The following is a 15,421-nucleotide window of genomic DNA, read 5'->3' as shown; positions in this document are numbered from 1 at the left end:
TTCACATTCACACTGTCCCACCCCTATATTTGACCTCGGCAAGGGGAGCTATTGAGAACCCTAGCGTATATGGCTTCATCCATACAAATAATACATTTTGCCAAATGTCACATGAGGTAGATTTGGTTGTATCTCAAGTCTGAGTTTAGGGACTGTCAGTGCTATGTTCAATCCTTCTCCTCCCTTGCCAGGAAGTTTCCACAGATGCTTCCGATCTGGCATGGGGAACATTTAAAAATGTAAAGCTCTAGCGAGTTTCCTAAGGACAGAAAAAAACAACTTACCAAGATGGCTGCACATTGAGTAACAGCTTAATTTTAGCACTACCAGTGTGAAAAACTCAACAGAGAAGGCCAGTAGACTTTTGTGTTTATGGGTAAATTTCAGTAACTAGCTATTAAGTGCACTGCCCGGATGCTAGGAAAAAAGAAATACATAGCACTTGGAAAAAAATCAGCTACAAAAAGTGATAAAGAAATTCTGACTGGGAAAAGTTCTGCAGCTGTTCAACAAAAAACAGTGCAATGTCCAGACATGATTTCCAGTAACCTACAGGAAGATATAAGACAACTGCATACAGACCTTGTTAAAATAAAACACTGGAATATATCAACACAAACAACAAAGGGGTGGAAAAATGGAAGAAGCTTTAAACAGGTATTCAGATGAGGTGATAAAGCTGCAAAAGAAATCAGAGGTTGAAATGAAGAGAAAAGGCTGAGTGAATGAGACTGCTCATTAAGAGATGTTAAAAAAATAATAGAATAAGAAGACAGAGCATGTAGGGAAAACCTGAGATTCTCAGTAATACCAGAGAAACTGAAAGGGATGGACTGCATTAGTTTTATGAAAGTACAAATAAGCAACTGGATTGGTATCCCACAACAGGTGTTGTTAGTTGAAAGGGCATAGTGTGTGTATGCTCCAAACTTGGCTATGAGAAACCAAACCTAGACTTTAATAGTAAAGATGCAATCCTACCAGTAAAAGGAGTTGATTCTGTCAAAACTATGTCAGAAGGACAAAATGCTAAGTGGGAGACAGCAGAGTGTTTGTGGAGAATGATTACTAATTGTACACCAGGCAGTAGAGGAGTAAATTCATTCCACTATTCAGGGAATATTGAGATGCAGGTGTGAGGTTCACACTGCTGTACCCAACTGTTTTCAAGGTATTCTTCCTTGGTGGAACAAAAAACATTTTTGATGAAGTGCATACTAAGGAGAAAATACAAAAAAAATGTCTAACAAAAAGTGAGCTGTGAAACAGGAGACTCTGCTTCTTGTTCTGGCAATAAAGACCACAGAGAGACTACCTGTGAAACCTTTTCTATTGTTTCAATGGAAAATGTAGCAGAGAAGGAAGGGAGCACAAGAACTGAATAGAAGAATCAAGAGTATATTGGAAATGAAGCAGAGACGGACTTGGGAGGTGGAGATGAACAGTAATAAAACCAATAACAATGCTGGATTACAATGCAATAATTATTTTTGTGAAATATGACAGAACAAGAAAATCTAGAAACATTGGACTTTTCAGAATTTGTCAGTTGTAGGGACTTTAAAGTATATTCCCTATATCATGTCATTAATGTTCAAAAAATGCTTTGGGGAGAGGAAGAGGGGAAAAAGTTGACTAAGTAAAGAAAACCTTTTTTTCTTAATAGAAATATTTTTATGGTGTATAGTTTTCTTTGCATGCTATAAAGTAAAGTTTTTATTGGTTATTTTTAAGTGTAATAGGGATTGTAAATATTTGCTGCTGATTTTTCTTTCTCCCTTCTCTATTTTCTTGTTCAGTTTTAAAAACGTAGGCACTGCAATGTAAAAAAAGACCTTGTTAGGAGAGCATGACAAATATGATGTTATGTAGTCCTATCTCTCCGTAATTCTTGCTGGTTGGGTTTGGAGCCGAACCTCTGCTCCAACTCAGCCGATACTAAAGCTCGAGAGCTTTTACTGGCTCAAGGCTATCCCCTATCCCATGGTGCACCATGGCAGTTCCCCAGATCTCATTTGCCACGAAAGCTTCAAAGTTTTCTACTGGCTCATCGGCTAAGTGGAATTTTTTGATATTTTTTGATATTTTTGCTAGATTTCTTCTTCTTTCTTAATAGCTTTACCTTTATTATCTAGAGTGATTGTGTGTGTGTTAGCATCCCCTGTCCCTTTCTTTAAAGATTGTACAGCCCGGTAAGTTAGAGGGCCCGTAGTTGCCCGTTTAAATTAGAGGGCCTTCCTTTCTTTGTACTAGTTTCTTCTTTCTATATAAAAAAATATCTCTTTATAGTTGTACTATTATTGTCATATTAGTTTCTTTTCCTTTTCATTAAAAAAATAAATAAATAAAAAATGTTAAAGGATAAAGATAGAGAACACTGCCCTTCTGGTTTTAAAAAGTGTGACAAGTGTTCTCAGAAAATGTCATTGACAAGTCACACCTGTTGTGTGTATTGTCTTGGGAAGCCTCATTGGCAAGAACCCTGTACCTTTTCTCATGCGTTCAGCACCAGGAAACTAATTGATAGGGGTCTGATGAAAACTTCCTTCCAAGAAGAGCTGGAACAAGGTCAGACGGTCTCTAAAATTCACAAAAGGAAATCTCCATCGGCTCCTGCTTCGGAACCGACAAAAAAATCAAAAGCTATGGAGCCGAAGAGTTCTGGCTTAGATTATGCTTCTTCAGTTTCGGTACCGTCTGTTTCATCGGCTCTGAGACAATCACCTTTGTCGAGACATTCGCCAGTCTTGGAACCAGTTTCACCTACATTAAGAGCTCCTATTTTGGAAAGGAGGAGATCTCAATCTATCTCCACCCATTCCTCCAGGAACACTATCTGATGAGGATGTAGAGCGAGTGGTGAAGAAGCTGCTCTGTAACCCGGTGCTGGCAAAAATTTTAGCTTCTGCGGACCCAAAGTTTTCGGATCTGTCCTATCCTCAGTCTACTGTTCCTCCTCCAACTGCCTCGCTTTTGGAGTCTGTTTCTGGTCATATAGTGCTGGAACCCTCAGTTCTGAGGACTCTTTCTGCTTCCCCAGAACTGATAACTCTAACTTAATCGGCTCAGTCTGGAGCAAGAGGTCTGGGAGCCAACGCTCTCTGGTCAACTCCGAAAGGGATAGTCGCCTCAGTTTTTCTTCCAATCTGACCCTCCCTCTCAGTGCTTTGACTCCTTTGAGCTCAGTTCCCACGTCTGCTTCAGAGCCTGCTCCTCCGGTTCGGAGTCAACCTTCTGTTTCTTCAGAGTGGAGTGGTAAGGCTTTTGAGGTGATGGAGAGAGTTTTGTCAAGTACTAAAGCCCTGCCTTTGGATCCAACGTCCCTTCAGCAGCCAGTAGCAGCCTCTTCTCCCCTGCCTGCCCCTAAGCGTAGGGAACCAATGCCCCAAGGAGCCCCCATAGGAGGTGTCCCCTCTTCTGAAACCTCCCCAGATTACCCCACTGGAGAGGTCCCTAAGAAGAGAGTTTGTAAGAGGGAGCATATTGACTCACCCGAGTCTGTCACTTCTGATACTGATTTGGATGAGTCAGAAGGGTCCCCAAGATCCCCCTCTGAGGATGTCTCTTTTGTGGACATCCTAGAAATCCTTAGAGGGGTGATTGGAAGACCTCTAACCCAACTGAGGACAAATCAGTGTATCTTGTGGCTTTTGGTTCCCGACCTTCCACTTCCTGGGTGACACCGCCATATGACCAACTGTTAGGGGTCATATCTTGGAAAGCTTGGACCTCTCCAGTCACAGTGGGACCTGTCCCGAGGAGGCCTAATAAATTTATTACTGCTCCAGAAGACAAAACCTTTCTAAACAAGGGAGTACCTGTGAATGCTATGGTGGTAGCAGCAGCCAGAAAGAAGGAATTATCTGAGACATCTTCAAATATCCATCCTCTTAATAAAGAGTCTAGGACAATGGATAGGTATGGAAAGCGTACCTTTTCTTCGTTGGCTTTTACATTACGATCGCTGAACTACCTGTCCCATTTTACCAGGCTAGAAAGGGATCTCCTAAAAGAGTTGGGAGATACCCTTCAGGATTCAGTAGCTTTGGGATCTGCTGACAAGGTATTTTTGCAGCTCTCCACCCTTACCTCTATTGCTAACTCCTCCATGAGGCTGATTTCTTACACAGCTGATGGAGCGAGCAGGAGGACGGCCGCATCAGGAATATCTCTTAGGAGACATTCCTGGATGCATCTATGCAATTTTACGGAGTCCTTCAAGTCTTCCTTTACCAACGTCCCTTTGATGATTCAACACTTTTTGGACCTCAGGTAAAAGAGACTTTGACCAGGTGCGAGCAGGAAGGGAAAACCTTATCTGCTGTGGGAGTCTGTTTCTCCCTTCCCTCCAGACCCTATCCCAAGGGTCAAACAGGAGAGAAAATGTGGTTCCGTAAATCCCAAAAAGGTTTCCCTCAAGCACATGGCCAACCCTCCCCTAGAGGCAGAGGGGGAGGTTATGATGGAAAGCGCTGCTCTCACGGCAGAGGGGGTCCGCAACACCAGGGTGATAGAAATGCTTTCTCTGATCAGCCCTTTCATCACCCCTGAAGGGTTGCCCGACTGTCCATCTCTGGAGGCAGTCGGAGGTAGTCTGTCACTGTACCCAAGCACCTGACTACAAATTTCTCAAGAATGATGGGTACAAAATATAATTTCCAGAGGTTATCTTATTCCTTTTGTTTCTGATCCCCCTACAAATCTGTCTTTACCAGATATACCACCCAATCAGATAGACCGTGCAACATTAGAGGTTATCTTGTTGCTTCAAAAAACTCATCCAAGAAGTCCCCACAGAAAAAATAGGATCTGGAACTTACGATTCTTTTTAGTTCCAAAAAAGACCGGAGACTGGAGATCAGCTTATTGAGATCTAGAATTGAAGTCTGTAAAAAAAAAACTGAAGTTCTGAATGACCACTCTGCAGTCAATTTTTCCATTTATCGGAAAAAATTGGATATGCTCCATAGATCTTCAGGATGTGTACTACCATATCAAAATGGACAGGCGCTCCAGGAGACATCTGCTTTCAGCTGGGAGCCAGTCATTTTCAATTTCGAGCACTGCCCTTTGGCCTCACTAAGGCCCCCAGAGTGTTCACCAAATGTATGGTGGTGGTCACGGCTCACCTGAGACGGGGATTCTGGGTATTTCCATACTTAGACGACTGGCTCCTCACTGCTACCATCAAGCACCAACTAATCCGAGCCAGGGATGAGACTCTATCCTTGTGAGCCAGATTGGGAATTTATAGTAAATCTAAAAAAATCTGCCTTATCTCCATCACAGCATATTGTCTTAGGCTCAGACCTAGACACAACCACCATGACAGCAAAACTGACACCAGAAAGGATAGAATCGTTGCACAACCAAGTCAGACTCTTGCTGACCAAAGACAAAGTACAGGCCAGGATAGTTCTTCATGTTCTAGGTACTGTGGCTTCCACCATTCTTTTAGTTCCCCTAACCCGTCTACATATGAGAGTGCTTCAGTGGCTATTTGTCCAGTGGTCAATGCAGGATCTACCTTTGTCCCACCAAATACTCATTACTCCTGCAAGAAGGCTCTAACATGGTGCTTACATAAAAATCAGCTTTATCTAGGTCGTCCTCTTGTTCTCCCTCAACAAAATGCAGTCTTGACCACGGACGCTTCCCAGATATGGTGGGAGGGCATTATCTGGGAATGACGGTCCAAGGTATCTGGCAGGATCACGAGAACCACTTGCACATAAATGTTCTGGAGATGAGAGCAATGCTATACGCATTGGAAGCACTTCTCAGTTCTCTTCCCACCGGGACAATTGCAATTCAATCAGACAACATGTCCATAGTATGGTACATAAGCAAGGGGGAACAAAGTCTTACCCACTTTGTCGAGAGGCAGAAAGAGTATGGAAATGGGAGATGGACTCAACATTTTCTGGTAGCAATGTACATCCCGGGGAAGTCCAGTGTGATAGACAAACTGAGTCAAGCAATTCTGATGCCTCACAAGTGGTCCCGGAAACAGAAGTTGCAAAAGAGATTTTCCACAGAAGGGGCCACCCTTTCTGCGATCTATTCACCACGTACATGAACACCAAATGCAGCAGCTACTTTGCCCTCATTCCCCATCTGGGGATGTCACCCAGGGATGCTCTGGTCCACAATTGGCCTCTGGGAATTTATGGCTTTCCACCTTTTTCCCCTCATACACAAAGTGATTCAGAAAGCAAAACTGTTGAAGAGCAAGCACCCTGATCCTCATTGCTCCTTACTGGCCTCGCCACGTTTGGTTCCCCTTCCTGTGGCCTTATCTGAGGAACCATGGATCTGGGAACTATCTCCGAACCTCCTGATTCACCAATCGGGACAATTCCAGCCTAGCATCCAAACCCTGAAATTGACAGCATGGCTGCTCCAGTTCCAAGAATAGCCAGGTGTATCTCCCTTTCTAATACTATAAAACAAATCCTTATTTCTTCCCACAAACCTTCCACCAGAAACTCCAGCAAATGGAAAAAGTTTTCCATTTGGGTGGCAAAACAAGGCATAGATACCTACTCAGCTCCCATAGAGTCTATTCTGTCCTTCCTCACATCTATTTTTCAAGAAGGAGCTGCAGCTGCTACCATTAGAGTTCAGTTTGCCATCTCAAATTACCATTTTGGGAACATGGGAAATTCTGTTATATCACACTCTTTATGGAAAACCTTTTTGAAAGGAGTCCTCCTTCTCAGACCTCTGGAGCCCTGGGACTTAAACTTAGTTCTGACCTCATTGATTTCTCCACCATTTGAACCGTCTTCTTCATCCGACTTGAAATTGTTGTCTTGGAAGACATTGTTCTTCGTAGCTATAACAGCTGCTAGGAGGGTTTCAGAATTGCAAGCTCTGACCATTCAACCTCCATATATTATTTTTTCATAAGAACAGAGTTTCCCTAAGAACTAATCCTTCTTTCTTCCCTAAGGTATGCTCAGAACATAATCTAAACACAACTATTGAATTACCAGTATTCTTCCCCAATTATGGTAATAAATCAGAATACAGACTGCATCAATTAAATGTCCATAGAATTCTCTGATTCTACCTGCACAGGACTAAAGATTTCAGGAAATCTGATCAATTGTTTGTTTCCTTCTTAGAGAAAAACAAAGACTTGCCCATTTCCAAAGTAACTCTGTCTAAATGGCTTTCAGATGGCATTTCTTTTGCTTACAAAAGTGTTAGGAAACAATTACCTGCTAAGGTAAGAGGTCATTCAACTACAGCAATATCACCTTCATATGCCTTTAAATCCAAACTTCCAATTGATACCATTTGTGCAGCAGCTACATGGGCAAGACCTCATACTTTTGTCACTCATTATAAATTAGATTTGGCCTCCTGGGACAGGTCATCCTTTGGGTCCACTGTGCTAGAGAGTCTCTCTGCTTGAGCCACCTGGGAAAAAGGTGCTGGGGACGCTGTCCCAACCAGCATGAATTGCGGTGAGATAGGACTACATAACATCGAGAAGTTATGTACTTACCATAATGTTCCATGTTTGTAGTCCATCTCGCCTACATTCTTGCGTCTTACCCTCCTTCCCGTATCCTGGAGGAACTGGTGGACTATCCATTATGCTGCCTGACCTTGTTGTAGTTGTCTGTCCATATGCCATGGATAGTAAAACAAAATTCTTTTTGTTTATATGTACATAGATATTGATAGAATAATCACTATTATGCATTTAGTTACTTTCTTGCAAACAAGACCTGGGGAATTCCCATGATGTACCATGGAATAGGGGATAGCCTTGAGCCAGTAAAAGCTCTTGAGCTTTAGTATCAGCTGAGTTGGAGCCGAGGTTCGGCTCTGAACCCAACCAGCAAGAATGTAGGCGAGATGGACTAGAAACATGGAATGTTATGCTAAGTACATAACTTCTCATTTTTCTAATTCTTGCATGGGGGGATAACTGGTTTAAGGATCTTAGACTGAATTAGTAACAAGATTTAGGGGAAAGCAAGTAAATGAAAAAGAATATTGAATACTTTTCTAGGAAATGAATATACACTTGATAACATTTCTGTAACTAGCCCACGTCTCCATGGAAATAATCTGATGATGAAAGAAAAATTGGTTACAGTCTGGTGGAGAGTAATTGGCTGGGGAAAAAAGAGAAACTGGCTAGGAGATAATGTTCTCTGAGAGCATTCAGGTTTTTCCCTACTGGAGAGCTATAAATATGAGACAAAACCAGTTAGCACTTACTAGAATAATAGGCTCCATCATGTGTCTTGGCAAGGATAACCTTTCTTTTAGGTTAACCCAAGTCTGAGAGTGTGTCTGTCAATTTGGAACATTTGTTCCTATTAAGAGGATAAAACTTCAGTATTTGAAGATGTACACAGTTTTGTGTTTATATTAAATCAATAGGTTTTAGGGCAGTATTGGGGTTTGTTTTTTTGTTTGAGGGTGTTCAATAAAACACAATTTTGTAAGATGTGTGACATAGGCTCAAATGGATATGACAAGAAACAACTATATAAAAGTTCAACCTGCCAAACAGTATATGCATCTAACACACAAGCTGGAACTAGGCATTTAACAAAAAAGTGTTATACATAAAAGGTGGGAATAACATTTTAATACAGTGATCCTTTCTGTAATGTCTCAATGTCAGTGGTCTCACAGATAAATGCAAAAAAGAATAGTAAGCTATATTAAAAATACAGTGCAAATAGCTAGGTTACAGGAGACACACTTGGAAGGAACTGAACACGTGAATTTGATAAAGAAAGGTTTTCAGGGTGGTTAGTCAGTGGAATATCTGGAAGAAAGGAAAAGACGAGTACTTGTATTAATTGCAAGAGGATCTCCAGCAGTGATACAGGATAAAAAAGATGGTCAGATTTGTAGTGCTAATGGGCTACTGGCAAGGGAGGAGGATTACATTGGCATGTATTTCTATTCCACATAAAACTGCTATAATGGAGCTTAATAAAATTCTGGAAGAGAAAATCAATTTTCACAAAGGAATATTACTTGTATGTGGGGACTGGAGTTTGATTTGCAGCAGTGTCTCTGGGGGGGCTAGAAGGGCAAAGTTACAAAGGAGTGTAGATTTTTTTTTAAATTTATGACAATATTTGGCATGGAAAATGTGAATTCGGAATGAATTTACATATTATTCCCCAAGATATAAACTTGCATTTCACAGGAATATGTGCATTTAATTGAAGGTCTTGCTACACACCCAATAACTAGTTCAGATCATGTGCCAATAACTAAAATAAAAACAGGGTAATGAAATAAAAATGAGACACTGGCACTTTCCCACAAAACTGCTGAAGAGAGCAATTTAAGGAATGGGTAATGGAGATTATTCAGGAGTTATTCAAGAGGATATAAGTTACTTCTGAAAATATAGCTATGCAGTGGGATAAAATTAAGGTGGAGTTTAAAAATAGGGCGGAAATAAAAGAAAGGGAGCTGTGGTTAAGAAGTAAGAATTATTTAGAGGGACTGACAGATGTTAAAGTATTGCAAAACAGTGGAATCTCACAAAACAAGAGGATCAACTGCAGAAGGCTAAGCAGAAAAATAAGAGATTACATCGATAATATTCACAAGTTTAGAAGGATTGTTGTTAAGCAACTGTTTTTTAATGATAACACTAGAGCACAAAAACTTTTAGCACAACAACTCTGGCAACAGAAAGTAGGACAGTCACCAAGCTTCAGGAGCCTATAACAAGGAAGGCAACAAGAAATCCTGTAAAGATATAAGAAATATTTTGAAAATTCTGTGAAAGTCTGTATAAAGCAGAGAAATATGGAAATCAAGTAAAGATACAAATGGAAATGTTTATGGAAAAATTAAATATGCGAAGGTTAGAAGTTGATGAGGCTGAATTACTAAAGGTTAGGATAGGAGGAGACAAGAGAAAATTTGTGATATATAACCAATCTGCAAGAAAGTCCCCAGGAATAGATAGTATTCCTGTGGAAGTTTGGAAGTTAGGAGGTAAACAACCAATATAGATCTGAAGGTATTGTTTAACAGTGTTTTAAAAGAAGTACCAACATCCTGGAAGCAAGCAATGGTAGCTGTTATACCTAAAGAGGGTAAAGATCCATCAAATCCAGCTTTATTTCAATATTAAACCATGATTATACAGTGTTAATGTCTATGACAGCTAAAAATAATGCCAAAATTGATCGCTTATGAATTTATGTGGTGTTGTGGAGGGGATGCAAACATTTGACAACATTAACAGAACACTAATTATCCAGAGGGAAGTAGAATGTAAGAAAATACCATTGTTGTTGGTGAGTCTTAATTCAGAGAAAGCATTTGACAGATTAAGCTGGAATTTTATGAGCACAGCAATGGAAGCATTTACATTTTCTGAAAAAAAATGTAAGGTTCATTAGGAGGATATATGAGGGATCAGAGGTGAAATTTAAGGTGGGTGGGGTCCTCTGATAATTTCTGCTAGAGCAGAGGAACCAGGCAGGGGTGGCCTCTTTCCTCGTTGTTGTTTGCATTATATTTAGAACCATTGGCAAGTTCAAGGATATAATTGGTATGGTAGTCAAGAAAAGCTGACTCTATTAGCAGACATTTTATACTTAACAAAATCAGAAAGAGACATTACAGTGTTGTGGAACTTTGCGACAGTTTCATATCTTTTTGGGAGACAAAATTAATGAAGCTAAAATAAAGGCAATAGCGATAAATTATGTACCCACATGAACTGGTTCAGCAATATCCATATTTATGGGGACATGATAAAATTAAATATTTGCGTATGGATTAAAATTATTCTAGTGTGGCAGCTAAGGATATGTGGGAAGAGACTAAAAAGATAATACAAAAACTGACAAAATGGAAGCTTTGTTATATGGATAGTAATATATAAGCAGTTGAAATGTTTAGTCCCATTAGTCTTATACACAGGTCAGGCATTTTTATCAACCAGAGGAGAAGTAGATAGAGTTGAAGGACCTTATCTGGGAAGGGACGACAGCAAGACTCAAGTGGGATAAGCCGATTCTTCCAGTAGAACAGGGTGGATTGTGATTACCTGATTTGAAGGGGTATTTCAAAGCTACACAGTTAAGCCTCCTATACATAGCACAAGCAGAAAACTATAATTTAAGCTGGAAAGGGATGATGATGCTATAGTGGGGAAGCTCAAGAAACAAGGGGAGACTGAGATTTTGGATGCAGACCTTTAAGGAGAATAACAGTAATCATACAGAATATTGTATTTGTGAAGTAGCAAAGTATTTTAAGAACTAAGCCAACACGGGAACAGAGAAAGGAATTTCTGACGCTAGTCATGACTGCAATTAGTAAAATAGACAATAGGCAAGAGGGGGCTGGAATTTATTGGAGAAGAGTGGCACATGAACCAAGGTATTGGGAGCAACAACAATGGTATTTTCTTAAATTCTGCTTCCCTCTGGGTCATCAGTGTTCTTTTAATGTTCAAACCAGATCACTGGTCTTAAAGGAGTTATAGAGATGTCAGTAAATCCTCTTTTGAAATACACCAGAAATGAGTTAACAAGAGACGGACATTGTATTCCTGATATCCATAAGAATATTGAGGTTATCCAATTTACTCGTAAATTAGAGGATACTATGCATAAACTGAGAGGTACTCAGTGGCAACAACATCATATGAATGCCTGTCTATCTTTTAAGGTAATACCTCAAGGGTTGAGTGTTAAAGATGCCTACCTTTGGCACTACTTACCCAGAATTACTTACTAAATGGCAGAAATTAAATATGGATACAAGCTTTACTTACATAAAATTGTTAATAGACCAGTATAAAGAAATTGAACAACAGCTTACACATGAAATAATCAAAATAGAAAATGAACTGACTGGTTTAATAACTGTGACAGAAAATGATCAATTAATAGCATAATATAATATATAATTAATAGCATATATAACTTCGAGACTATGTCTTTTGGATAATAAATTGCTGTTAGATAAAAAGAAGAAACTGATAAGAGATCTTATCGATTTTCAAAGAGGCCAGGTCTTTTCTTGGCCAAGAGATGTGAATAATTATAACAACACAGCTAATACATCAAAACCGACTGTTTTTCCAAATAGAAATGTATCTACCTTTAAAGTTCATACAACTGAAACTGTGACTGATGACACGTCCATAGAGGCTACGCCTACTTGTAATGCTACATCAGGGCCTTCCGTCAGTCCGGCTGCTGACATTGGAGCTCTAAGATCAACCTCAGTTAATGTTACTTCCCCAGCTACACTTTCAGGAGATATGACTATAAGTGAAGCTGTTTTGGGAGGTTTTACATCTTCAGCAGGCGTTGACAACACTTCTTTTACAGGAACGGCAGAGGTATTACCAAATAGAAATACGCTTTCCAACATTGAAATTGTTGAGAGTGACCTTGGCGCCAAAGCGAAGCGTTTTGAATCTACAGGATGCAATGGTTCTTTTTCTTTTCCTCTACCTATAAGAAAGGCGTCCCAAATGAGCTGGTCACCACAGGGCGCAGTAAGGAAGAGGAAAATTGTCGAGAACAACTACGAAAACAACAGGAAAAAGGTACTAAAACCATTCCAGAAGAGCTAGTAGTTAACATCTCTAGCTATGTTTTAACTGACCATGAAAAAACATTATTAAATCATGGTTTGTCATTTATACCCTCTAAGACAGTGGATATAATGGATTTTATTATAGATTTAAAAATGTTCATCAGACATGTGGGTTTGAGCTTGATCTTTGGCAATACTTATGATGTTAATAATGATACTTTTGCTAAACCTTCTATTTTTATACCACAATGTAACCCATTATTGGAAGCCTTTGAGAAGGCTTGTGAAAGGGACCTTTTTGAGCTGTATAGCTCAAATAATACATCCTCATTTTACAACCTTACCTTTGATGAGTTTCAGAGTATCAGGAAATTACAAGAGAACTCTGAAATAGTTATCAGGCAGGCAGACAAAGGAGGTGCTGTAGTGGTTTTAGATGCAGAATTTTATAATCAGGCAATGACCAATTTGCTGCATGATTCAGAGACTTATACTGTATTAAATGCAATGGAATTGAATGATTTAATAAGAAATGTGCATGCTGAACTTTATGATATATTATTATGCTCTACCATTGATGTCGATCTATATAAGTTTTTGCTAGTGGATTTACCTACTATACCGACATTCAGGGGTCTACCAAAAATACATAAGGGTTTCAGTAAACCTCCTATGAGACCGATAGTATCAGGAAAAGGCTGGTTATTGGAACCAGCATCCATATATGTTGAGAAGCAATTAAGACCAATTGTAAACAATACTATAACGATAATAAGGGATACCAAAGATTTTTTAGAATGTTATGGTAGTTATGTAAATGTATTGGATATAAATAATGACACTGAATTATTGGTAACTTTAGATGTTGTTTCATTGTTTACATGTATCCCCAATATGGTAGGAATGGAGTATCTGAGGCTATTTTTGATTGAAAATGAAGTACCTAGATTCTTGATTATGAGGGTCCTGGCCCTTTTGGAATTGATACTCACTAACAATGTGTTCTTATATAATGACAAATATTATTTACAGAGAAAAGGGGTTGCCATGGGCACCCCATGTGCAAACTCATATGCCAATCTTGTATTGGCATATTGGGAGAACACGTATATAATAAGAAATGACATCTACAAAACGAAGATAAAATTCTATAAACGTTTTGTGGATGATGTTTTTCTTGTTTGGAGTGGTACTGAGATAGAACTGGATGAATTTATCCAGTATATAAATGGAACAACAGATTTTCTCAGTTTTGAATGCAAGAGCTCTAAAAATAAAATAGAATTTTTAGATGTTCAGATTCAGAAGACTGGTAGAGAGATAAATTCAGAGTTATATAGAAAGGATTGTTGGAGAAATAATATTCTACACCGTACCAGCATGCACCCTAAACATATTTTCTCTAATATTATAACAGGACAAAGTCTCAGGATATCTCGCCTGACCACAAATGAAGGTGTTTTTGATTATACACAGGAAATTTTGGCTCAGAATTTGACATCTAGAGGTTACAACTCACATGAAATACAAAAAATATTTCATGTCAATGAGTGCACTAGGAAGAACAAAGGTAGACCATATCTTTACAATCATATGAACGCTGATAGAGGCTCGGAGACTATAAATAATAATAAGAAAGAACATGCATATAAGAGACTTACTATCCATTATTCCAATCAGAATTCCAAGATTAAAGAGGTAATTAATAGGAATTGGAATATTTTAACAAGTGATGAGAGGATAACACAGATAGTAGGTGAGAGACCAAGTTTCTCGTATAAAAATACTAAATCTTTGAAAAGATTACTATGTTATGAGAATAATAGTAGAGAATTAGTTAAATCTGATAGAAAAGGAATCCTCCCATGCAGGAACTGCAATCATTGCGTTTTTATGTCTGGTATGAATAGTTTCAGACATCCTGATACTACACAAGTATATTATTTTAATTTTTATGCAGACTGTAAGTCACGTGATGTGGTTTATGTCGCTGTGTGCCAAACATGTTCATGTTTTTATGTGGGCAAAACTAATAGAAGTTTAAGGGAACGAGTTAGGGAGCATATTTATGCTATTAACAAAGAAAATGAAACAAATGCCCTAGCTTGTCATATATTACAAAAAGGCACTCAACATAATTTTAAATTTACTGTACTTGAGTTAATAAAGAAGTCCAATAGATTGGGAAACATTAAGAACTATACTGAAGAAAGAGAAAATAAATGGATAATAAGACTACAAAGTTTTAAGGGGCATGGTCTTAATGAAAGGGTTACTCTTAAACTCTTCTTAGCTGCCTGCTCGTATATGCATTAGTTGGTTTTATAATTGTCCCCGGAATATAGAACATTAAATGATATATATATATTTTGTATACATTTTTGTATAGTTATGTATGTGTTTTTTTCTCTATATCTATTCTATATATGCACAGAATATATGTATATGTATGAGGGTATTTTATAGGTTCTTTCTTTTTAAAGAAAATTTCTTAATTAATTTTTTAATTGGTTTTATTATTGAAGACTTAATTGTTAGGTGTGTCTGTTTAAATATTATATATAGCTATCTAGTTTGTATAGCAGTTATTGAAATCTGAAGAAGCGTTCTGGCAACGTGAAAGTGCTTACTTTTACTGCAGTGGAATAAAGAACGGTAATTTTAAGTGGTCGTGGTGAGCCTCTTTTGTTTCTTGGATATTGACTTTTTGCTGATGTGAAGAGACTCTTCACCCAGTGCTACTTTGTTTTTTGCAGTTCTTTTAATGTTGTCAAATGGGAAGACGCCAAGAATTTATTTGGACTGCAGGTTAGAGATAGCCTTCCGTATCAAGGATTGATAGAGTGTAGGCAGAGAG

The sequence above is a fragment of the Protopterus annectens genome, chromosome 12.part0 (genome assembly GCF_019279795.1).
Source record: "Protopterus annectens isolate FY-2018-M chromosome 12.part0, PAN1.0, whole genome shotgun sequence".
Classification (NCBI taxonomy): domain Eukaryota; kingdom Metazoa; phylum Chordata; order Ceratodontiformes; family Protopteridae; genus Protopterus; species Protopterus annectens.
Note: the sequence above shows the minus strand (reverse complement) of the source record.